The sequence below is a fragment of the Leptonotus elevatus genome, chromosome 1 (genome assembly GCF_054856555.1).
Source record: "Leptonotus elevatus isolate MCC_2025b chromosome 1, RoL_Lele_1.0, whole genome shotgun sequence".
Classification (NCBI taxonomy): domain Eukaryota; kingdom Metazoa; phylum Chordata; class Actinopteri; order Syngnathiformes; family Syngnathidae; genus Leptonotus; species Leptonotus elevatus.
Genome location: NC_141239.1, coordinates 19,073,113 through 19,100,292, shown reverse-complemented (window position 1 = coordinate 19,100,292; position 27,180 = coordinate 19,073,113). Strand labels below are relative to the sequence as shown.

Sequence of the window (27,180 nt, the reverse complement as noted above, 5' to 3'; positions counted from 1 at the left end):
CATAACCACGATCGGAATCGTTACTACTTGTATGCGCGTCGGCCATCTTACGTTGCCACTTGCTAAGACAGCCAAACTTGAATACAGAGATTTCTCTGCGGCGTTTTCACATTATTTTCTGTCTCTTTGGCGAAAATGCCACAGTGTGTATATATTCTCACACATGCGTGTATAAGTCCATGCATCTGGCGCACAACACACTGGAAATAGACAAGTAGAGGTAAACAAACATGGAGAAACTTAGACGCTGGACACTTTACTGTAGAAAGTTCAAAGTGAAAATGACGTTGTCCGTGCATCGCGGTTTAAATCGGGATAATTATATGGGAGTAACTCTGTCCACTCACACATATAAACGGGTTATAAAGAAGCATCCATTGGGCAGTATTTGTTGGGCGTTCACAATTTCTTAATAATATCCGGAAGTTGCAGCTTGGCAAAAAAATTGCACACCGTAAAATAGGGAAGATTAGATTGTTTTAAACCAAACAGATTTATCTCATCCCATGTCCGTGCAGCATTTGTTTTATCGCAAGACAAGCTGATCTTATTTGACAGCAGGCGTCTACAATGTCAACCATATTTCTTCATAAGAGCCGTCTATCCCACACCTTTCCCAGGGCTGTCACCCAAACACATCCACGTCCCTTCCTATTTACACTGGGCTCCTCTCACCGTGGCACGGCCCATCATGCCGCGCAGGGGACGCTTGACAGCTGTTTGTTGATGTGTGTGCCACTGCTTATTTCCTCTGTCTTGTTTGTTTTGATGTCAACGTTTCAGAATGACGGATGCTAGATGGGTGAGTGAGCGAGGGGGGGAGGGGCACTCCTGACAACGAGAAACGGACACCATCGAGGAGCTGGTCTTTTTTTTCCTGAATGTCAGGCCAATTTGAGCTGTCCAGCGTATTTCTTTTCGGAATGTCACATGACTGCCTGCAGGCTTTTATTTTGAAGACAATTAATTATAGTGAGATGTACAATATTCCTCAGTAATGAAAGCGGTTCATCTTAAGCCTGAAACTGTACAGGCAATGTAACCTTTTGACTGAAACACTTGTGACTAAAATATGTGATGCTGCTACCCTGGATATTTTCAAAAAACTACTCAAGGACCATCTGTTCACAAAAGCATATATTTAGTAACATGACTGCACTGAACCTCCGATATTTGTGGGGGATAACGACCAGAGTACATACACACACACACATATAGATTTATTTTAATTCTACTCGTAAAATATTATGAATGTCCTCGGGTCTTTTGAAAGGTGCAATATAAATCTAAGCTCTTATGTAGGGATGTCCGATACCACTTGTTTTCAGACTAACGCGAGTAATCACTGATACATAAAATTTCCCCCCAAAAACAGCAGATTATTTTAAAGACATATATCACCATATAACATTTTCTTTAAGATTGGAAAAAAAGAATAATGGCAATTTTGTATCCTTCTAATTTCTAGTTCCTGATCTTAAAACAGCCACAATGTGATTACCGATACCTTGAAATAGGGCCAGGTATAGCGGAAAATAAAGGTCATAGGCACTGTAAAATAATAAGTAATAATAAATAAGAAGAAGAAGAAATAAAGCTAAAATAAAGTTAAACTACTTACTCCCTCCGAAGAGCCTTGCTAGAGACTTAAGGAAAAGACATTACACACCCTATTTCTTGTCTTGTTGAAATTGGCCAGTCTGTTTCATTCATGGGCAAATGAGTAATGCGGGTTTGCTACCTCGATAATGGAGGGTTTAAGGGCTTCAACAGATTAAGAAATTGGAGCAGAATCCAGAATTTGGTTGAAAAGTGAGCTCTCGTTAAGCAAATTCAAGCATTTTCATTCGCACAGGCAGCACTTCATAAATCACACTTTGTGTATGTGGCTCATAGACACCAAACACAAATAGTCCCCACCACCACGTCAACAACTTCAACGACCGATCAAGCACGTCAGAAGCTAACGCTAATCTGTGCATCCAATAAAACTCAGTGCAGCTCTGCTTACCTTTTGACATTGTCGCACAAGTGGAGGATGTGAGATTTTCTGCATTGTAGTTCCTCTGCATTCGTTTCAGACAGCGTTGGGCAGAGAAACATGCTATATCACTCACAGACACATTTTCAGAAATAAGTCGATAATAAAAGACTTACCTGGTTGTTTACACTTGATGGATGGGGGGGGGGTGTACTCCAGACAATCAATTATCTGTAAACAAGCAAAAGAAACAAAAACAATATTCCATAAAATGTCCCCCAAAAGACGCATTTGTTTGCAAGCCTCACTGATCATTTTCATGCTAGTCTTGAGCAATTATGAATTCCACTCTATGCTGTTTACGCTAGCATTCACATTTTTCATAGACATTTTATCATTTATATTGCTTGTATTCAGCAGCAAGGCCCTTCCCTGTCATAGTAAGTTGCTTTATTCTACTTATAAGGTTCTCCTTACCCTTTTCCTCTTTGTGGTGATAAAAGTCAAATGAACCCCACCTAGCCGCCCAACCCTAACCCTAACCCCAACAAAACAAAACAAAACACTTGAAGAGACAAGCTAATAAAGCATGATAATCATTTCAATTCCTAATTTTGTTTTACTTTTGAGGCATTTTTCCCCAAACGTTTTGACACATTTTTCGATTTCATCGCCAAGTTGATCTTATTATAGAAAAATAAAAACACTTTTTTTTCCAATTGTAATGTAACATAATAAACGAATGGTGTGTGATGAGCGAGAGCTTATTGTCACTTTGGTACCCGAGCCAGTCATCAATCTTTGTTATGAATACATCTTGTGACTCCTGTGTTGACAACTCGATTTCCTGAATAGGCCCAAATAAATTATCCTCCATATTGGCGGGTCAAAACATGAAACAGAGAAAATGAATCTGCTCAAAATTCCCACGGCGTCTTGACAAAGCACTCGCTAGAATTAAAGGGAACGTCACCTGTCACCGCCAATAACCGCAGCCAGTCCATCTTACACCTTGACTCCCACCCACCAGCCCGCCACCTGACGCGCTTGCACATCACAGTCACTTTGACTGACGTCCCCAGCATTTAGGGGAACATTCAATCTGCAAAAAGGTTGGGGCATTAAAAGCATTATTTTGCATATGTCACCAGTATTGCAGTATTGACATCTAACAGATTGACATCAACTGGATGGTTTACCTTTCTGATTAGGGCTGGACAATTCATCAAGATTTAATCATGATTTAGACTTTGGCTTCTCATGATCATAAAAACATTATAGCCAAAGAAAAACAATTATTGTGTCGACTGGTGTGTGCAAATGAATGCATCGTCGTAGGTTCGTCTTCCCGCCCTCAGCATGCTTTAAGGCGTTTAGTGACACCCCAGTTGGAGATTACTGTAAGATAGAACTAATTGTAAACTACACAACAACGCATTGTGTATTTTATGTATTTATTTATTTATTTTTTCATCTAGCCTTGCGTGTATTCTCATTCTCATTGGCTTAAGCACTTTTTTCTTCTACCGCGTGGAGGTCGCAGTAAGTCAAGCACCTTGAGGACATGAAATATCAAATTGTATTTGAAGTTTGAATGCAGTGGCGATATGCACACCTCATGCTAATAATATTGTTACCGACACCCAGAAAGGTGGTAAATGATCTGTCCAGTCTACTCATGTCCAGTCCCGTCAAGGCGACCAGTCTACTCACGTCCTGCCCAGGCATGGCGACCAGTCTACTCATGTCCTGTCCAGTCATGGCGACCCGTCTGGGTGCTGTCCCTTGGTGGGGGGGATACTGTCATGTTTTGGTACTGTGGGGGTTGTGTTTGTTATGAGTGGTCTTGTTGTCTAACCACGTCCACCTCTGTGTGTCTTCCCTTCCCCAGGTGTGTCTCATTAGTGCTGGTGTATTTAGTCTGTTGTGTTTGTACAGTTGGTGTGGGTGCATTGCCTATGTTATGTGTGGAAGTTCGTGCATCAAGTCATCGCTACAGCCAACCAAGTCATCATTGCCAGAGCCAACCAGGTGGTCTTCGTCGCAGCCAAGCAAGTCGTCCTCGTCACAGCCAGCCAAGTCGTACCTCATCACAGCTAAGAAGCCATAGCCCCAGCCAAGTCAAGTCACTCCACAGCAAGTCAAGTCAAGGCACGCTCCGTTTCAGTCATGATGACCAGTCCAGTCACGTCCTGTCCAGTCATGGCAACCAGTCCAGTCATGACGACCAGTCTACTCACGTCCTGTCCAGTCATGGCGACCAGTCCAGTCGCGTACTCTCCAATCATGGCGACCTGTCCATTCACGTCCCATCAAGTCATGGTTATCTGTTCACCTTGTTCCCTATGGTTAATTAAAGTTCCACGCATTGCACTTGATTCCTGTTTCCCTGTGTTTGTGTCCACCATCCCTCAGCCACTCAAGTTCCACCCTGGCACATGCAAATTTAGGAAGATTTGTCCCATTATATAGCTGTTTGATGGTACCTATAGGGTGAAAAAGGTGTACAGTACTTTATTCCAATTTGATACTGATGTCAAATATGTTACAAATTCACAGATAACATCATTTTTGCTGCTCACCAAGAATCATGGCGGCCTTGTGAGTGGATTTCTCCTGATACAGGTCTCGGCGACGAACAAGAAAATGACCATAAATAAAAACAAAAATGCCTTTCTTACCCAATGCCGTGGCTTGGAGATTGCCTCACAACAGAAAGCAGTGACAGCCTTGACGAAGGCTTGAGTGTAGACAATCAAAACCGCTAACAAGGTAAGTACACCAAAAAAAAGCACTTCAAATAATGTTTTTCTTCACCTTAGAAAACAATTTCAAGTTGCACAAAATCAACGATCAGTCAAAGCTGAAATCTTAGGTGTGACGGATAACTTCAATGTTTCAGTGTTGGCTCAATAAAGTGTGGGAAACACTGCCCATATACTGTATACTGTATACTGTATGTAACGAGCATAATATGTGGTTTGAACAAATGTGTCAGAAAGACAGAGGCATACATTTCAAAATGTTGCATTCAGGTTTGCATGTTTAGGTTTAATGCCTACTTATTAAAATGGTGACTATATGCTCCTCAGATAGTGATGGTTTTATTTCCAGCAAAAAAAAAAAAAAACCTCACAATTTTGAATTTCCTGTAATCTGAAATTGATATCCATAGTATTCATAATTACATTTTTCAGTGTTCATAGAAACCGGTGTTGGTTACTGCAAGCTAACTAGATTTGTTTTCAAAGTTTGATATGAATGAGATTGGGGGTGGGACTTAATAAGTTTGTCTTGCTCTCACTCCTTTTCAGACTAGGTTCAGTTGAGCATTTTCTGGAGAAATTGATAAATTGTTGATTTTGATTGCTGCCTGAAATAAATGAACAATTAATGAATTTTTTGGGATGCTACACCAGTGAAAAGAACAGTTTGTGTAAATGTGGTCCACAATTCCAGGTAAAATTCTCCTAAAGCATCATAAATATATTTACACAGAGTAACAGAAAAGAGGAAAAACTGACCAGAAAAGGTCAACGGCACAATTAGATTTGAATACAAACTGCTGCACAATGTATTTATGAGCATTTTATCTTCAAATTACACAAATAACCTTTTATTTCCTCCCTAACCAATAGCAGATTGGACACATTTAGTACAGAGCGCTGTCATGACCAAAGCTTTTTTCCCTCGACAAACAGTCACTTCACGAGTTGCCCCAGTGGGCTTTAAAAGTGTGCTAACTCAAAAATAGATGAAACCAATGTTCAGTCTGTCAGCCGTTTGTTGTGCATACCGTGCAACACAAATGCTTTGATCCGCAAATGAATCACCTCATGTGTGCCGACACACTTTTCATGTTCGCTTATGTTTAAAACGCCATGCGTGCGGGATGCAAAGAAACGTAAATATAAATGTGCATTATCACCTGGTTGTTGCACGACTCCGATGCGTGAATGGTATTTGCAAATGACCAAAAGTGCAGCTTAGAAAAGAGCATCATGATTCACATATCGACTTGTGTGTAAAGGACACACTCAGAGGGAGTATTCTAACAAAAGGTCGAGATGAAGGAGATGGATTTTTTTATTTATTTTATTATTGTAACTCTGACTTTCACCATGAATGTCCACAGAAGTACTTGATGCTCAAGGACACACAAACAGGTTTATTCATGAATGGATGTAGTATTTGGGAGGAACTGTCATAAGAAGGGCCAAAAATATTTAAAAGGGATATATTATGGCAAATTGATTTGTATACAAACGGTTGGGTTTCTGTAGTTCCTGCCCAATTGTAAAATTAAACAAATGATAATCATGAAATTTGTTCAGTATTGTTTGAAATCAGGGCCAGTGACGGTTCAAGCAGGTCCACCAAAACTTAACTCGCCACCCAAAAAAGGGCAAATCAACCCCCCAAAAACATCTTGACAATAAAATGTTCTATACAGCCCCGCTAGTCTAAATACGGCATTATAGTTCATATTAAATCCAGCCGTTTTTTATCAATATCAGAAGGTAGCCATTTTGCCTATTACTGTTGAGTGAAAATGACATCCCAGTTGCTCAGGTCTCAGGTAACCAACCACAGCTCAGCTTCAGAAAACATGTGAGCTGTGATTGGGTATTACCTGAGACCTAAGCCTCTGTGATGTCATCTTCAGTTGACAACAAGTGGCAAAATGGCCGCCCCCTGAAATGGATTACAATGGCTGGATTTTGCTTCTTTACTCATATTCCACAAACGTAATATTAATCAGAATGTCATGTTTGGAATAGTGAGATCACATATAACATATTATTGTCAAGAAATGTTTGAGATTGACTTCCCTTTTAATGCCATGGCCCTGGTGACACCCTTATTGTGTCAATGTCAAAAAGTAAAGGGGCTGTTTTGACAAAAGCATAGTCACTGACTGTTTTAAATTGTCAAAAGAATGCATTTACCTCACAAATGCTGCGTGTTTATAATCATACACATTTGATTCTGGCTCTTGGAATGGCTTTTCAGGGTAAACCATCAGTTTCGGCCAGAAGGAAAGTGACACAAGAGAATTGCAACCCTCGGGGAAGACACTGTACCACCGTCTTGTTAAAGTGACAGGATCATCTGGCAAGAGCACACATCTATTAGCTTTTTACGTCTTTCCTCACCATGGCTTTTATCAACCAGCTGTCAAAATCATCTCAGAAAAGAGTGAGTCAGAGTATTAGGTGGGATATTTGTAAATTTGTTCGGAGGTTGAATACAAACTGTTTCAGCTGTTCCACAGTTGCTCTAAATTAACATTACCAAATAATTGTTTTCATTTTCCGTAATGGTTAATACATCTGCATGTAAAAGCTCTTTTACCAAAATGATGTATGTTATGCTAAAATACAGCTATTATTGTTATCCATAACTTTTTTAAATGGGGGGGGGGGGGAAACACTACATTGTCAAATTGTAGTCATTTACTTTCTAACAAAAAACAACAACAATATTTTAGTGGTCAAATTCTATGTCGTATTAATTTTTGACTTTCAAATTTAAGCATAAAAATATAATTTTTAGGGGGGGGGGATTCCTCATTTGTATTCAAAATGTTGAAACACAGAACAAGCACTTTTTAGCACATTAAGCTGCAATGCTGCTGCATGGTCTCTTAATGACAGGTGGTGTCATTTGTTAAGCTTTGTAGTCAGGAAACAAATTGCCCATAGTAGATAGTAAGAAACAATTTATAATTCCAGGGTCAAACTGTTGACCTAATAAAACACTGATTAACTGTTCAAACCGTGTTTTAATTAACATTTTGTACAAATGTAAACACTGTTAATGTTGGGATAAGAAAACAATTCGGGGGAAAAGGCAGCATGAGAAGGTGACTTGCGTTATAGACGTGCTCCGTGGCATACAATAATTTTTTTCCAAAATGCAATAAATCCATTTGTATTATTCAGAGAAAAATGTATGCACTTTAACCCAGACCGGCCAATATATTTGTTTCACTGTTGTCTGGAAATGTTTAACAAAAGATAATGCAGTCTGTACACAATGAATGAGTGAATGAATGGGTTGTTTCATTGGGTCATATGGGTTTTTGGGCTGGGTCATGAGGTCATGAGGTCGTTATGTTGTTATTATGTTGATGTTGTCAGTTGCTCTGCAGTCGCTATGTAATGATGATATATTTGTCACTCTTGTTTTATAGTTGCTATGTCCCTTATGATGAAAAATGAATGAATGGCGTCACTTCTCACTGTATGCGATCACCGTAGCATATAGCGTCGTTTACGCTTATGTCCTTAAAGTTCTAAATACTAAGGTGATCATTTTGATATATTCTGCAGATCAATGTGGGGCATTAGGCCTATTAGACATGTCCATGTGATTTTTTTGATAGTTCCGTTCACACCTCCTCGATCAAGACTCCAACCTCGCGTTCTGATAATTTCAGCTTTCTATAATAATAATAATAATAATAATACTTTCATTTAATTAATTAAATTTGGGAGACAGATACCGATACTTAAATCTTCAGTACTCACATAAAAATGTCCCCCCAAAAGCAATTACAGGTTGTTGTTTTTTTAAATGACATATATATTCCATCTAAAGCAAATTTCCTTAAAATTGAATGAAATTAAGGGCAATTATATTTTTTCAATTTACTCATAAAGGTCATTTTGCATAGAGCACACAATAAAATGAATTTCAAAAAATAGATAAATAAGATCAAACAAATAATCCAGTGGCCAGGAAAAAAAAAAGTCCCAATCAAAATATGTGGTTGTACAACATCTTTTTAAGGAATACAGTGAAGTGCAAAGAATTCAATTTGATACAATAGGGCTTCAAGTAATTTAGTAATATCTACCATGTTAAGAATTCCTCAAGCTGTTTAGTGTGTGATGTACAATTCTTTCTTGTTTTGAAATCAATGCTTTTAATTTGGAAGGCTGCTCTGTATTTCCGTTTCCTGTTTCACGTTCTCGTTCATCGTTCATCTCATAGCAGTGCAGTAGTCAATGACGATATACAAATACTAAGATATGTCTGAACTTCAAAGCTAATTTAATTGTTGAGTGCAACTGAAGACTTACGTGGTCTCTTACAGGAGCCCCCTGTGGCGGCCAATAAATGGAAAATAACCATTTCAGCCTTTCGTTCCCGCAGTGTTGTCCACATTAACTTAGAAGAATTACGCTGACTGAAGCGGCGTAAACAGCACCGTTCTATTTTTAGCACCGCATCTCAAACGTTAATGAGCCAATTAAGCGCGCCGCAACGGTCAACAAGGCAATTAAACACGTCGAAGTTACGTGAGCTACAAAGATATGCAACACACATCGAACCACAGATATAGGTGATATTACTCACAACAAGTGCACTTACTTATTCTCAGTAACGCACGCTGAAATGGCGCCGCCGGAAGTAATGAAATGAACAAGGGTTACCTCATAAGGAGACACACAGGAAACAAACGTTCATTCCCCCCAGTCTTTCTGACAGTTCCTGACGAAAAAACGGCCACAAGAGCGCGGTCCGATACCGGTATCGATACCTGGCATCGGTACTCGCCCATCCCTGTTGTCTGGGTTTGGGTCCTAACTCTGTACCTCGCGTGTACTCATTTTACCCTTTATCTGGTTTCAGAAAAGAAAAAAATATAGTTAACCACTCTAAAATATAAAAGCACCAAACCACTACCTTAAGTTCAATAACGAAAAAGCACAGAAAATGAAAGGAAATGCCAAAGAAAAAGCTCAGCATGTGCTTCTGATGCAGAGGCTGCGAGTCGAGCCTGTTTGTGAACCATTACGGCCTTGTTCTCTTTGTTAAACTCACGGGTGAGTCACATGCTGTCGCCATCTCACCTACGATAGCAGGATGGCGGCGCAAACGACAGCCTGGTCCAAATGCAGCGTTCAAGTGCAAAATTGCCCTTCAGCTTTTTTCCTCTCATCCTAAAAGCCCTTTGCCATTTTCCCTTTCCTCCGCTCCTGGCAAGAACACAGGTGATGTTTTACTCTGTTGGAACCCCCCCCCCCCCCCCCGACATGAAATCAGGAGTGCTCACCGCCTCTCAAATCATCACCTTCCCCCATTACCTCCCCATCACATGACGCAGCCTCGCTGCTCCAAAGGGGAGAAATTCATTGGAACAGGTGGAGCTGTGGACCATATCCCATTAGCGAGCCTGCCAAAGGCCCATTCCTGGAGGAGTAAATCCTGCTCTTCATGCACCATAGGCGCAAGCTACTGTATGGAGAGTCAAATATATAGGCAAGCAGCCTTTCTGGCGAATGATGAACATAAAGATCACCACTTTAATTACTTTTTATAAGATAGCCGACTTCCCGTTTGTGCTGGTTTCTGAGAAGCAGTCATTTGCAATGAAAGTCAGCAGCTGAAGAAAAAGAAAAAAAAAGCATCGCGGCCTTGCGGGCATGTGAAGGGCGGGCTAACGTCTGACTTGGACTGGCTCGCCTCTTTGCCCCCGGCTTTATGACTCTTCCCACATGGCAACACATAATGGAAACACTCGCCTTTCTATACATAGACCAAGACACAATGTCGAAGGCAATGACAATGATGGGTCGTCCTGATTAGATCAACACGTTTCGTTGGGATGAGGGTTGCGGAAAAATGAGGACACGAGATCCGCAAACTCAATGTGGGAACTTTCACAAAACAACGCTGTGTATGTTGTTTGGAGGTAGAGCTATATTCAAGGACATCGGGCATCAATCTGGTGGGCCAATTTAGTGCAATTAACTATTTTGGGAATCCCCCCACCACCCCCCCATTTTTGTCCCCAAGAGCCCAGCCTAAAAATCAGATGGAGCAGCCCATTAAAGGGGAAGTCAACCCAAACAAGTTATTTTACAATAATATGTTCTATGCAGCCTAGTAGTCTCATTATGGTATTTTGGTTAATATTTCGTTAGTGGAATATAAGTTAAGCAGCAAAAAAAGCTGCTTTTCTTTATTCGTTTCTGGAGGGGGGGAAGGTATTTTGCTCTCTCTCTCTCTCTCTCTCTCTCTCTCTCTCTCTATCTAGCTATCTATCTATCTATCTATCTATTTATCAATCTATCTATCTATCTATTAGAGCTGTCAAACGATGACATTTTTAATCAGATTAATCACATCTTGTACTGTCTGTACAAAAACACACACACACACACACACACACATTAAAAGATATGGCAAGTGTTACCAGTAACGGTAACAAAGCTGTCTTCAAGTTAGCATCAGGCAGCTAAGTTATTGCACCAGAAGTGGTGTGAATAGGTTTCAAAATAAGAGCACTAACATCATCATTAGCTGCCTTAATCTTGCTGATTTAACTGCAATTGGTAAATGTGACCTTGTTACGTGTAAAATGTCTTATCCCATTTAATGTACACTTGCCTACTGGTCCATTTTATGTTCACATACTTGTTCAGATAAACACGGACCGCCATCTTGTACGTGTATTCAATTGTAAATTAGATTTTTGACCAAATGCACCATGAAAATAGTTGGAGGGAATGGTTATCTATTTTACATTCATACACTAATAAGTTACTGTTCAATTGTATATGTTCATTAAAGTGGGCCAGCCTGAGCCCTGAAACTCCACAGCTGAAAATGAGTCCCAGTCCGGCCCTGAGCATGACCATGGACAAGCTGTTCTGCAAACTAGTTCGGTGTTCCACACATTCTATGATAGTATCATCGTAAAACAATGCCACCCTGTGAAATAAAATACAGAGTCCAGGGATAATGCATCATCATTTTACCAACAATGAACTTTAGTAAATTGATTCTATAATGTGGCCTAAGGTCTTGAATGCTGCCATCAAACTAGGACTCCCGGTAATTAGCTATTAGGCCGACTTGATGTCACAATATGTCTCATTTAAGCCCGACCTCATATGTGGGGTCAAAATCCACAACGAGCTGCTGCAATTACAATAGCTCATTGCTTGAGAGGAAAATTAGTAGGGCACCAAGCACATAAAGGTTAGACTACATACCAGGAAGACAACACTCTCTCTTATATGCCAACATGCATAATTCATTCCAATTTGTCTGATGGGAAGGTAATAAACACCATGTTTTCTTTTTCTTGACACTTTTGAAAAGCCACATGTTGCTCGGCAGAGGGCTCAATCATAACTGCGGCAAATTTGCGAGAGCAAAACTCGTGTAGACTATAAAGCGGCAAAGTTGCGACTTCATAAAGTGGCAGATTTGCGAGAAATACACGTAGCGTAACTATAGTCTGGACAAGGTGCTCTGGCTTCTGTCCACCAGGAGCTAACGTAAGGATTTGTTGTGGTTAATGGAACACTCTTTATAAAACGAAAAGGCAGGATGAAGACGGATTTATTTTTCATTTAAACTTTACTCGTCATTCACCGCAGCTAGAGCATGGTATATCTTTGCTAAGGTAATTACTATCTCCTTATTTAAAAAACCCGACCTTAAAGTATTGGCACAAACATCCAAGTTGTACGCTACATATATTTCTCGTAAGTTTCTGAGTTTTTTTCTCGCAAATCTTTGACTTTATAAAGTCGCAAATTTGCCACTTTATAAAGTCGCAAATTTGCCACTTTATAAAGCCACAAATTTGCGACTTAAACACCAATTTCATAACATTCTAAATGGTGTTGATTTGTTGAATGTACATGAATGTGTATTTTATAAATATATATTTTTAAATGTATTAGATTTATTATTTATAATTAGGGATGTTTGATACAACCTTTTTTTAGACTGATACCAATACGATTACTCAATTCGGTTACTGACAGTATTTTGGAGTGCACTCATAAGTTTATATACTCCTAAGGTATAAACTTTCCAGCACAACTGTACACAGTAAATTCTATAGAATAAATGGTACTCTAAGCAGTCTATTTGGTCCCACTCTAAACAGTCAAATTTACACTTGGAAGAGAGTAAAAAAAAAGAAAAAAAAAGTCACTTAATTGTTGAGGAACAAACCCACAACTTCAGGTTGGGAGACAGCCAATCTACTCCCTGAGCCACGCAGCTCCTACTGTGTTAGTTTATTGCTCGTGTCAGCTGGAATCTCCTCTTGGAAATAAGCAAACAGGAGTGGCATAGCTTAGGTAGTAGAGTGGCAGTCTCCCAAGCTAAAGGTAGTCACTAGAGTTAGTTCATTCCTCAACCCTCGTGTAACTTTTTTTTGTTCGTTTTTAAATAAACTAGTAAAATTTAAGTTAAAATCTCTCCTTGTAAATGTACTTAGAATTTCTGAGTGACAAATCTGTAATCGTTTTTTTTTACGAGGCAAACAAATTCTCTTGTACACACTAAAAATGTACTCTTAACTCATTCATTGCCATCCACAAATTAACTCGGGTTTTTAATCTAACCGCTCAGTGCCATCTACGAATTAACTCAGGGTTTTTTGTTTTTTTTATGCGCTGGACGTAGAACAACTTCATGCACGTCCCCAGCAAGTATTGAGCTTAAAAATGATTGTAATGAGGTGTGGTTGCCAGTAGGTGGAAACAGTAGCTTTGATCAAAAGAGAACCAGCATGTTGGGGGAGGAGAAGAAGCCCACAGTAAACAAGAAAGTAGGTGGTAGCATGTGGAGGAGCATTAGCTTAGCGCTAAGAAATTTGTCAAGACGTAAGCAGCCATCTTTGACTTACCCATTCAACGGATGAAGCTTCGTGGGCAAACGGTAGTGATGGGAAAACGAAGCTTCATGAAGCACTTGTGATATTTTTTGACTCCCCTAGATGGTGCTCTTGGTTTAAATATAAAGGCTAGTGCAAAGGAAATTGATTACATTTCCACTGCATCTTTCAACCAAGAGTGCCATCTAGAGGAGTCAAAAAATATCACAAGTGCTTCATGAAGCTTCATTTTCCCATCACTAGCAAACGGCATCAAGCTAGCAAGCCACATTGATCCAAAGAAGCCACGTAGCAAACGTCACAGGGCTGTTTAACTGAATCAATTGGACGCCGTGCAGAATAAGGACCACAAGGTATGTGGTAATAAATGTAAGTGCAGGAGCAAAAATAAATAAATTTTTGTGATGTACCTTTTTCCTTACATTAGATGGTAAATCCGGCACCAGAACCATTCAAGCTCCTCCTGTTGCAGTGTAAAGAAAGGTAAAATGTTTTACTTCACATTGCAAGAAGTAAATATGTATACAGTGATTAAAAAAAAAAAAAAAAGTATTGTGCACATAAGGTAACAGACGTCAAAATGGTCCTTGGATGGCATCATGCTGACTTTGTGGTGGGCATCATGTTGCACAAAGGACAACGCTTTCACCTCTACCAGAAAGTATCAAGGTGGATGAGACTGCACACATGCACACGCACTTCATAGTTTGGAAATATGTTAAAATTGTAAATTGATATTTGGATACATTCGTAGTTCGATAATTGTTTTTTGGCATCAATATCCTTTTTTTTCCTGAATTGTTTGATGTTATTTTGAAGGAAAAAAACTGTTTATTTGTTTGACATGTAATAAAAACAAAAAGTATTGCTGTCAAAGTTAAAAGCTAAACCCTCGATTTCTCAGTTTTTGGTTCTTTCTTTTTTTCAAAAACAGGATTTTCCGTTAAACTTGCCTCTCTTCTACTGCTGATTACTCAAGAATGACAAATGCTAGAGAAAAACTTTTTTTTTAATGAAAGATGAAGGTTTAAGCTTTCTTTCGGTATGTCCCATGTTTATATACCCATAGAACACAATATTCTGTAGGCCATGAAAAATTGGTTAAAATTCAATGAGTTCATATATTACTCTCTTCCAAGTCTATATTTTACTCTATTTTAGAGCAACCACTCACATTCACATCGATTGGCAGTTTAGTCATGATGAATCTAAGGTGTATGTTTTAGGTATTCGGAGTAGTATTCGGAGAAAAACCCACGCAAGCATGGGGAAAACATGTCAACGCCACTCAGGAAGTCTGGACCAGAGATTCAAACCCTAACTTCACATTGCTGAAGCAGACGCTCTAACCACTGGCACCACCATGCTGCCGTTATAACATCACGTCTTGAAACATCTTTAGTTCGCACATCAATGTGGTGCTAACACAAGAGCTGTTCATTCTGCCCCACTGATATTATCGAGTAAAATCAGAATGTGATGTGAGGTTGCCGTAGCAATGACAGAGATGTAATTCTCCTTCTTTGCACCGAGTGTGCCATCAATGTGAATTTGCAGCTCTTATAGTCAAATTACTACATGTTGTTGCATTGAATCATGTAAGCTGTCTCACTCAGACGCCCCCCCCCCCCCCCCCTGTATGCCTCCCTGAGTTCAAACTGCATAATTGATAGCCTACAGTAAGTGTTTTGGAGCACATGCATCGGCAGACTATTTTCCCTACTGGTGACATGTTGTTGACGCAGAACAAAAATGACATTTTCTTCCCCCTGCGCCCACTTCAATTGTCACACATAACCCACGCTCTGCTGAGACAGCACTTGCGGCACACAAAAAGGTCCATCAATATGGACGCATGATGTATTGTTGTGCTCGTGTGCGCGTGTGGTCAGACGCGCCGAAATGCTACTGCTACTTTTTAAAATTTTGCCACGGCCCACTCCCTGATGTGCTTTAAAGTGCCGTGGTGTTTTTTTTTTTGTGGGCATTTGTGCCCACAGTTGGTCATGTTTTTTTTTTTTCAGAGGGAAAGAGGAGGAGGTTGACTTGGGAATATAAAACATGACAAAAAAGTGGCACGCTCTGGGAAAAGCAGGGCGAAGTTAGTTGCGGTTGAAGAAAAAGGGGCCAGAGGAATGTTTCCCTGGTGTAAGTGGATGCGACAGCTCCTCACCCAGGAGAGCACTTGTACTGAGCACACACTGGAGGCCAGCAGGGCCACCTGTCACACAGATCTGTGACTAAACAACTCTATTAGCGAACACACACGGGGAGGGGGCGGCAGGGGGTCGCACCCACACGCAAATATACCCTTTATTATACACATGCCACAATGCTTGAATGGATGTTCATAAATGTCAACTTTGGGAGAATTGGGCTGCGCATTTACTGATCTTTGCTTCTTTGACCTTGCTCTCGTGGTCATCATTAGCCTACATGAGGTAAATGATTGCTGACGGCAGGGCCGGTCCAGGGCATAGGCAAACGAGGTGGTCGCCTATGGCGCCATCTAGTGGAGGGGACGCCAAATTGCAGGGCAAAAAAAAAATGTTTTTCCCCCTCAGGTTTTCGAAAATGAAATATTTAAATGACTCTGCTATTATTTTTTTATTTATTATTTTTTTATTTATTATTTTTTTTATTGCAGAATTGTGTTTTTGTATTGCGCTATTATAGTTGTATTCTGTTTTTTTTAATAAATTCATGAAAATGTCCGGTTGGCATTGCGTGACTAATAGGAGGTGAAGTACACTGTGCGACTGCGACTAATACTACAATTTCAAGGCTGGGGCAAGTGTCCCCTTTTTGGGGAAATGGGAATATGGTCACCCTAGTATATGGCTTAAATACGGTAAAAGGATACACAAAACATAGCGTTTGAGTTATTAATGGCATTTTTTGTTTATTTGTATTGTAGCTCTTACAGTGTGTTCACACAAAGGAAGGTTGAATAAAAGTTGTGAACCATCAGTTGGAGAGACCACCTTTATTTCAACCGAGAATGCTATAAAATGTTATAGAGCATATATATTTAATTTATTTTACATTATTACGTTACATTATTTATATATGTTATATTATACCGCATATATATTTGATATAATAATTCTTTTTTTATGGCTTCTAGTCCAAATAAATATGAGACCTGGCACCCTGAATCTGACCCGCTGCTGCCGTTTACAGTGAAAGGTAGGGGGGAGGGGTCGCGCATCATCTCAGAGTGTTAGCGCTATTGATAGATAAGATGGCTCGCTTATGTTGTTGTCTATATATCAAAAACCTTTACAACGAAAAGGTCCAAGCCCTGAAGGTACTGCATTAAGAAAGTGGCGAAAGGAAGAGGAGGAAAAACGGGCCCAGGGTTGAGGCATGCATGTCAGAATTGTCTATAAAAATAAACATCAAAATAGTATTAATTTTTTTAAGTTTCCAATCAATTGTTAACAAAATGGGTGTCTGTCATTGACCTCATTATTTGTATTACTTTTTATATGTATCTTACACAAATATATTGTACATAGTTTGAAAACATTTTGTAGTTAATAACTAAACAGTTGTATTGCACTGTACTTATGCTATTTATTTGTACTACTTGTAGTTGTCTGGGGAAGGGGGGTGGGGGGGCTACAATCTACACTTTCGCTTAGGGTACCATATCACCTAGGGCCGGCCCTGCTGACGGCGACCAACGAAGTAATGTGGAGTGTTCCACCAGGCTGTTTTCTCACAGTCTGGTTTGTAATTATTTATTTATTTTGCTAAACATTCGTGATTCCATGTTTAAAAAAACAAAACAAATGTTTTTTTTCACAATCCTTATGGGGCTCCGACGGCGTGTTAGGACCACGAATAATAATAATAATAAATATATATATATATATATTAGGGGCGGAGGATTGTGGTACAGAGAAAAAAAACTCACAAATTTGCCACTTTATTAATAAAAGACTAAATGGTCACTTGTTTTGATGTGCCCTGTTCTTGATTGGACCAGTGCGTGGTGTGCGTATCCCACCTCACCAAAGTCAGCGGGGGACAGTATAGGAAATGAATGGCTGCATTGTTGGCAACAATTGAGGATGCATTATTATTTTAATTGATAAACAATATGATATCCAACATATTTTAATTTTGTTTTCTCATTTATCTTGTTTTGCCTCATTTACTTTAAATATCAAATTACAGTGAACGACAGTCGCTGAGCATTCACACGACAAGACACAAAACGTTCTTTGGTAAAAGCGCAGCTTCATATTTTCCCCCAATACAATCAAAACAATGCTGATTACCGCATGCTGGTCTTCTATTCCAACCACCCCATTCATCAAAGCATTGTTTCGGCGCTTGTCTGAGGTTTTGGGCACACCTGCGAGGCCTGTAAGTGCTTCTCCTCTAAACCACTACGCTGTGAATGGAGATAAGGCTGATTGAAATATGCTCAGCTTTGGAAAGCTGGCAAGGAATTTCATACGTTGGAATTACATTCAAGAAGCGTGACGTGACGTGCATAAAAGAGCACGCGCGCCATTGCCCGGGTTGAATGGCTGCAAAAGCACACTAGCGCCACACTGAGGCGTCCCTCAGCAATTGCAGGCAATTTAAGGCCTGATAAAGAAAAAAGGGATTGTGCACACTATGCATATGCATTATCATACACAAATGGTTTGATTGTCCTCCACCCTGTTACAATTTTCCACATGCAATGAAATCATGCCCCATGTCAAAGTGTGACATCATTTTATAGGCTCCTATTATCATTTTATCGGAGGCCATTTGAGCTGCATCAAATATTGCTGACCTCGCATGTTTGCACTCCATTCGGAATGTATAGTTCTTAATCGTGCCATGAACCCTATTTAGGGTCTTAAATGGACATCTTACTATAAGGCTATGCGGTTTCTGCCAAAACAGCAGACGAGTTGCCAGGCAATCACAGAGCACAAAAAAAGCATTCAGTCACACTCACATTCTCACTTTTAAGAGTCTTTACTGAGCCTAACGTGCAACTTTTTGGAATGTGTGAGAAAGCCAGAGCGCCCGGAGAAAACCCACGCAAGCACAGGGGAACGAACATATGCAATCTTCACTCAGAAAAGGCCTGATTTAGAGTCTGACCTAGAACTTCGATAGTTAAGCAGACGTGCAAACCACCGTTGCACTATGCTGCCTAATTGTTCTTTAATGTGTCATATTCTGAGTTGTGCTTTGTTGTTTGTCAGTTGACCGGCCCTGTGATCCTCTTCATTTTCCCAAGGAAGCGCAGGGAGTAGTTAAGCAAGAAGGCGCACACCCGGGAGCAATTGAACCATTGGGGGGCAAGTGCTCCAGGGGGGGGGGGGGGGGGGGGAGACACTTTTGTGCACAAGGAATATACCTTACTGACAATTCCGAGATGTCGTCACAAGTCAAGATGGCCGTCAATTTGGTGAATGAAATCTATTTGCTCATTGAAAAGCGTTGGACTTTTGGATTGTTGTTATTTGAGATGTCGTTTGTATGATAGTCACAGGAAAAAAGCATTACAATTTGTTTTCACCGAATGTAAAGGAAGCATTTGCATTGTGTTGCATTTGGGGACATATCAGAAATGCCCAGATGTTCGGAAATGTCAATAGAAGTTTTAAAATAAACATTACACACACTTAATAATACCCCACAGCTAGTTTTAATAACAGCCTATTGGGGCAACATGACTGCAAGACTTGTAGCATAGAAGTAACTTGCAGTTATGGTTTGTACTAAATAATAGCTAATAATTGAGCTAATAATAGTTTCATGCCTGCTGATTTAGTACAAACTACTTTTAAAAAGATTTTGTCAAGAAAATTAACCTTAAGGAGCAAACAAATATTAAAATGGGATCTTTAAAAGGTGCTAAGGAGTCGAGTCTGACCTTTCCTCTTCATGCGTCTTTGATTTCATCCAAGAGAGCAGAGAGATGCTTCCCTTGACTGCTTGCTGTAGATCCTTTTCTTTTTCCCTTTTGAGCCTCTCCTTTCTAGGCATTATGCTACAATTACTAAATAAATAGACCAATTGTAACCAAACAGACCAATGGCATGAGAATGAATAAGACTGAATGTTGTCATTACAAGAAGGCAAACGGGGATTTTTCACAGGTAATTGACAATTCTTAACATCCGGGCATTTCTGATATTTCCACAATGCAACTCAATGCAAACGCTTCGATCACCAATGACGTATTTGATTGTTTTTTGCCTGTGACCACTAGCATAATACAAACCAGACACAAACAACAGTTCGTCACATTTTGAAGTCAAAATAATCCTCACAAATCAGATTACAATGATCCAAAGTCCAATGCTTTTCAATGCACGGATGACAGAGAGCTTCCTTTCACCGCCATTAGTCTTAACTATGTGGTGGTTATCACGTTATCTATTATTGAATTAGCATATAGCATTTTAAACTAGGTGGCTAATATCGGCTAATTTATGCTCAGTTGTTTGTGCTGTATGAGACATGCTACTTCACAGCTAAATGTTTATAGGTAGGGAATAGAGGGCAAACGAACAATACAATTTCACTGGATTCACAACACAGTTACCTTGCTGGGGTGGAGTAGCGGGGGGGGGAAGAGATGCGTGTGCGTGTCCCACACCGCGACCGTGGGTAATTAGCGTTCACGTGACAAAAGGGAGCGATCTCGGTCGAGTGCGCGCGCGCAGGGGATGATTTTTTTTGTCCACACGTGATTAATCATGCAGTTTTTCTAAAAGATTGTGTCAACATAGACCTTTCTTCAGTAAAGTGTTTATTTATCTAAAAAACGAACTTTCCAAAGTGCACTTTTTTGAGAGAGGGCAGAGGGGGTGAGCACCACTAGGGGTCTACCTGTGCACGCCAGCGCCAGGAGTTGTTATGTAGTCTCAGAATGCATACAAGATAATGAAGCTTTTGTGAAGCAATGGACCACTTGTTTAAAAATAAAAATAAAGGTTCATTTGTTGAAGTATCAGTTACAGTGACCTCTCCTGGTGAAAAACAATACTGCAGTAGAGTTAAAACACAGTGGAACCTATTTTTATATCCTTAGGGCTAATTGTCCGTTACATCAAAGCACTTTTTTATGGTCTAAATACATCCAATAAATGACTAAACTATTGTTCTGCACTTTTTTTCTTTACCTTAAAAAATGCCCGGTACAGTACTAAATGAATGTAAATATTAACTCTTTGACTGCCAGACGTTTTCAGAAAAGGGATGCCGTCCGTGCCAGCCGATTTAAGCATTTTGACTGATCTTTCAAGGTCCACAGAAAATGTTCTGTTTGGACTATGGAAACACACGTACTACCAAATGAAAGATTGGACCTTCATCTTTCATCAGAAAAAAAAGTTTGTTTCTACCTTATTCCGTTCTTTAGTAATCAACAATAGAAAATGGTTAGTTTGACCCAATTTCGCCTGTTTTGGACCAAAATACGGAGAAATCAAGCTTTTAGTGAAACAATATTATTTCGTGCATTCTAGTGAATTTGACACTTCTTTTTGTCCATGAATGATGCCACAAACACCTAAATAGTGCTTTACTTCTATAAAACACTACCACCAAGAATGAAAAAGTGTTTTTTGATAGCAAAATACGTTTATTTACATTCAACAGTGTAACAATTTGACAACAATTTGGCAAACTATTTACAAATGTGTGCAACTGTGGTGCTATTTACAAATATGTGGATGTTTCAACGACAGTTTTTCTTTTTGTAACACTCTCCTGCGTGCAAGAAGACGCAACAGCATTTGCACAACAGATTGCCTCTTCGCGTGCTCCACTTTCTTGCAGGCCGTTTTTTCCGGGGAATAGCAAGTATATACTGCAGTGTGTGTTGCCATCAAGTCTAATATCAGGATCATGCTACGGTTTCGTTACGTCTCGCTTCCTCGTGTCCTTCAGTTGCTACACCGGGTTGTAAGAGATGTTTTGATCCATTTTATCCACTCCATTCATGGTGGCATCGTAGTCCAGAAACAGTGTCTTCTCCGTGATCAGACTGTACCCGCTCCTCCGATGAATATGCATTGGACTCGGGGTACTCTTCATTGTCCGACAAAATGTCCGCATGTGAAAGCTCCGGCGTTAGCAGCGGTAGCCGCGCTAGCCGGTGAGGCTTACTACGTGATCATAACAGTCGCGTCAAGGCTTCCAACTGTGGCGTCAACCTCAGGATTCACCATCATCATCAATCTGCATTGGTCGATGCCAACTCTCCATCGCCCGATCGAATGTCCGATTGTGTAGAAGTACCCGGTCGGCTATTGTGCGCGTTTTCCGGCCTTAGCAGCGCTAGCCGCGCTAGCCGCGCTTAGCCGGTGAGGCTTACTACGTGATCATAACAGTCGCGTCAAGGCTTCCAACTTTGGCGTCAAGCTCGGAGTCATCATCATCGTCGACATCAATGCGCTTTTTAGTATTGATCGATGCTTTCCGTCTTTGAAAAAAATGCTCAAGCGTGAGCTGCTTGCAACCGGTTGCCATTGTGGCTTATTCAGCCATTGTCTCCTCAACACTCTAGCTCCGCCTCACGTCTTCTACTGACGCCCACGGTGGGCGGCCCATCCAACCTTGTGCAAAGAGAGTCATCGCTGCCCTCTAGGGGCCAAAACGAGTCTTTTACTAATCAGATCTGCCTGATACTTTCAGCACAGCTGCCCAAGGCTTTCCTGCACCCGTTTTCAAAAAAACAAAAAACAAACATAGGGGACGTCTTTTAACGTCCTCGGCGCCCTTCCCTAGGTTTATGCTAAACGTTTTATAACGTTTATGGCGGTCAAAGAGTTAAAGACATAAAACTGTTTCTAAAGTTTTCAAGTAAATCTAAAATTAACTTCTTGGGGGAGACTCCAAGTTGAGCTCCAATTTTAGTGCTTCCTTCTTTCAACTTAATTGAATGCTATAGATAAGGGCTTTACCATGGCTGGACTGACACCCAAAAAATCGGCCCTAGCATTTTGACTTAATCCGGCAGTCTAGCTTGGTGTGAGTCAAGACCAGTCAGGATAAGGTAAGGTTAAATACATTTTGTTTGCTTGCTCTTCAAATGCAGCCTTTTGTTTGTTGTGAAGTTGGCTTGTTTCACGCTTTAAAACGGCTACAGGAGGTTCTCAAAAATAAAGCTCTTGTGAAAAATGAATATACTGGTTAATAATAGCCCTTTGACTAACTCATAGATGAGCACGTCCGCCTCCCAGTGCAGAGGACGTGAGATAGAGTCCGGGCTTCGGCCTTCCTGGGTGCAGTTTGCTGAAGCAGATGAGGGTAAAGCTAAAGTTGCTGCTTCTGACATCATGAGCAAACTTGGAAGTTGTCAAGAAATGGTGCATGTTGGAGAGAGTGGGCCCAAAGGCAAGGAGACACATTAGGGAGACAAGAATTGTGAACAAAAGGAGAAACTTTATTGGAACAAATGGGGACGGGCGAGAGGAGGCTGGTATCCGTGACTGGACTGGCTTGACCCGGGGCTGACTTGGCAGAACTTGGGAAGCTTGGCTGGACGAGGAGAACTTAGCAGGAACGTGGACCACTAGACTGAGACGTGGACCACTAGACTGAAACAAAGACAACTTAACTGTGAAGAGGCTTAGCTTAGCTTGGCTTGGCTTGACTTAGCTTATTTTATCTTAGCTTAGCTTGACGGGACGGGACGGGACGGGACGGGACGGGACGGGACGGGACGGGACGGGACGCACAGACTCCCATACAGGACTTCGACACCTGATGTAGGCAATGATCCCTCACCGACTGGACAAACACAACAGACTAAATACACCAACACTAATGAGACACACCTGGGGAACACAATAGGAAGAGGGCACCGATTGGTCAAACACACTGAGAAGGGCACACAGGTGGACGTAATCAGACATGACGAGACAGGGGAAACACTCAGAAATGCAAGACAAACACCAATCACAGAAAGACACAACAAACACACCAAATAGACAAAACCCTAACCCATACAAAACCGAAACGTGACAGAGGTAGTGATTCTACAGAATTGGAGCTAAAATGTTTGACGCACAAGTCGAAATGTCTGACTTCCATTTTTGTTTTCCACCATGTAGCTCTTTGTTTCTTGCAAAACATTCTGACCTTTTTGTTGATAATCCACCCTGCTTTACCGCTTCCTCATTAGCCACTCTGTACTTTGCTGCTTTTCCTCCTCCTTTTTCATAGCATATGTTTATTACCTGCTTTATATTACCAGCGCTATTAAATATCAATGGGACCAAATAACTTGTACCCACACCTCTGCATGTCAGGCCTGCTATTAGGATTCCTCCATCATTCACTAAGAAATGCCAAATCATTTACCATAAAACCTGTCAACATAATCCCCGTAGGAGATAATAGACATAGATCATTTGTAGATGTTCATTGAATTAAAGGCGGTTTGAAATGTTTTAAGTCTTATGAAGCTGAAAGCACTATTTTACACAATTTTTAAAAAAAATGTGGACCTTAGGGGATCTGAATTTTAGAGCCCCTAAAGGCTAAAGCATTAACCGCGGGACTCACCTGCTAACAATCCAACTTTAGCATTTTTCCCTTGCAATCGTTCATAAACCCGATCGGTGGATGTCTCAGAAAGGTTATACTGAGTGATTATCCCGTGTTGTCGGGTATATTAAGCATGATTTTCTTCCCTGATCTACTCGATAAATGGTTGGGGTTAACAAACGTAAATGTTAAACCTGCGGTCAATAATGCGCCACTGACTACGATTGTGAGGCTAAACGAAACGACAATCAGGAAGTGACCTGAAGATTTTCATTTTCTACTACTACCCTTTCTTCTTTGTATTTTCCGGCAGTTTGGATGCCTCCATGCGGCCTAATACCAGTCAGTCAGACATCGTGATGCGCTGACGTCATCTAGCAGCAGCCAATAGAAAAGCACCTTCAGATGACGTTGCTCCTAGGTGACAATTTTGCATGCTTGAATTTTGGGCTCCGATGTCTCGGCGTGTTTGCTTTTTCATTTGACTCAGCCGAAGTGCAACGATAGGTAAGAAATGCGTTTTTTCATGTTACCATGGTGTTTAAATATTGCACACAAGTAATACGCAATTAAAAAAATAAAAATAATAATACCGAAACTAACTAAAACTAAGCATTTTTAAAATAACTAAAATAATAAATAAATAACAGAACTGCCGAGAACAAAAAAAAATTAAAAAGAAGAAAAAATAAAAACTAATGAAAGTGAAAATTCCAAAACTATAATAACCCTGCTCAGGACTCATCTTGCGAACGTCACAACCAAACCCAGAAAACTGGTGAGCCGTGACGGTCGTTACCTTAGGCACTGTGATGTCATTTTCAGTCAACAACAAATGGCTGCCCCCTGAGATGGATAAAAACGGGCGCATTTGGCTGCTTACTTTATATTCCACAATATTAATCGGAATGTCGTGTTTAGACAAGTGCGAAGTAAAGAAAAATTTGGACTTGACTTCGCCTTCTAGGTATTCTGAAAAACTGTCAAGACTATACACTCAAAATGCATCCATTGGACAAAGAAATGCGTTGTGATCAAACTGACAGTTTTTCTACCATAAATATTTTCTAATGCCGATACTCGCCAACATCCTCTTTTCCTTTCGCCGGGGGATCTGAGGCTGATGCTTTGCAGCATCTGCACTGGCCTCTTGTGGGTTGCAGCCTGACAGCTTGTCTCCACCAAGGCTTGGTAATGAGAAAGGCTGTGTTCATTCTGTCTACACGTGTCAGACGCTGTTGGGTTTTTTTGGAGCTCGCACACGCTGCGGTTTTTCTTTAGCTAAGTTTGACGTCGATAGCCAGCAAAAGCGGCAACATTCAGACGCTTATTTGGAGTTAGAAGTTAAGTTGCCTTTTCGAGGGCTCTATTGCATATAAATAAGTTATATTCCATGTTTCAACATTACATTAAGCAGGCAATAATGTTGCAGTGTTGACTCAGTGGATGCTCTGTGTTCCAGGCAAAAATAAATCATTTGTCAGAATTTACAAAGAATCACTACTTCCTAATTTGCTTCAACCTCCCATCATGCTTACACATCCCAGCACTGACCAGACCCACGCAGAGCAAGTGTTCCACAGTACATCTACCCAGTATTGCATAATTATGCAGTGATGCAATCAAACGCATAAAGTATCTTAGATTTCATAACTTTACTGGCTTGGTTGCAAAAAATAGGAAGTCAAACTTCCACAGATGATAGATTCAAGGTCCACAATTTAAGTGATTTCAAGTATGAATTTGTTTATCTTTAAATTTTTGGAGCTTCCAGCTCATAAAACCCACAAAAACAGGATATCAAAAAATTACAATACTGTGAAGAAATCACAGTGCATACTTCTCAGTCTTTTTGCATGCAAAAGGATGGATGGTATTGGTATTGCCTGGGGGCCCTGGAAGCCCAAGTTTTCTTGATGCTTGCTGTCAGCTCTTTGTTTTTGGATCTGGGTGCCCTCATTTCCCAACCAACGACTGAGATTGACATATCATTTTGAAAATATCATCCATCAATCCTTTTTTTTCATGCAAAACACTGAAAAGTACTTCACAGTATTCCTTTTTTTTTTTTACATCCTGTTTTTGTGGGTTTTATGAGAAATAATGTCAAGATAAACAAATAAATACATGAAATCACTTAAAATGTGGGCCCCAAATCTATAATCTATGAAATTTAGACATTTTGAATGGAATTATAGAAATTATTCAACTTTTCGAGGATATTCAAATTTTGGGACGAGCACCTGTATACCGTATGTGGAGAAGGGAATGTGGACGAAAGCAGCAATAGTCAGCAACACTGTATATGTAAAGTAGCAAAAAAACTGTCAATACAGTATATAAAAGTGGCAGCTGGTCATTAGAGGGTGCTAGGGTGCCACCCCACCACACACTGTGGTCACCACATGACTTTCCTTGAAGACAACAATTTTTTTTAAAAGTAAAATTATTATTTGGCTAATACAATATTGAGTCATTTTTCCACAAGTTTAGTCGAGAAGGTTTCTTACATTCTTCACTACATTGAAATTGTGATTGGGATGATCAATGATCACGTAATGAGGCACTGTGATTTCCAACAGCTTCTCAAAATGTCACCATCGGGGGTTTTCGCCCCACCAACAATTTGTTCCCCCTACTGAGTGGAAAGTCACTGACGAACCCCGCTTACAGTTGATTGGTTGCTGTGAAAGAAAGACATTTATGATCTTTGCCCAATGGGCGGCAGATTGCAACCTGCTCCAGACATTGCATTTAGACTGGAACGAAAACAAGTGTGTGACTGAGGTGGACTTTCAGCCTTAAATCAAGGAGCTTCACAAAAAATATGACATTAACCAATTAGGATTTAGGAATTCCAATTATTTTATAAAGGACATATCCAAAACCATCCATCTGTTTTTATATGGCGTCTTGCCCTCAATATGGTCACAGTTAAGATGAACCCTATCACAGCTAGACCCTGGACTGGTCACCAGCCATTTCCACAAATTGCGAGAGAATTATTCACACCATCACTGACTGG

General features: G+C 40.3%; 1 long non-coding RNA gene across 3 annotated transcripts in view; it reads right to left on the bottom strand.

The window, feature by feature from the left end:
- The window catches only part of LOC147181167 (uncharacterized), an 86,560-nt gene that overhangs the window by 51,908 nt on the left and 7,472 nt on the right, over nt 1–27,180 (bottom strand). Inside the window, exons 4-5 of one of the 3 annotated variants that reach the window (XR_015095618.1) lie at nt 2,158–2,212; nt 2,012–2,066 (exon numbers count right to left, since the gene is read on the bottom strand). This is a non-coding gene — a long non-coding RNA (uncharacterized LOC147181167). The other 2 variants (XR_015095617.1, XR_015095619.1) reach the window with 2 other exon arrangements.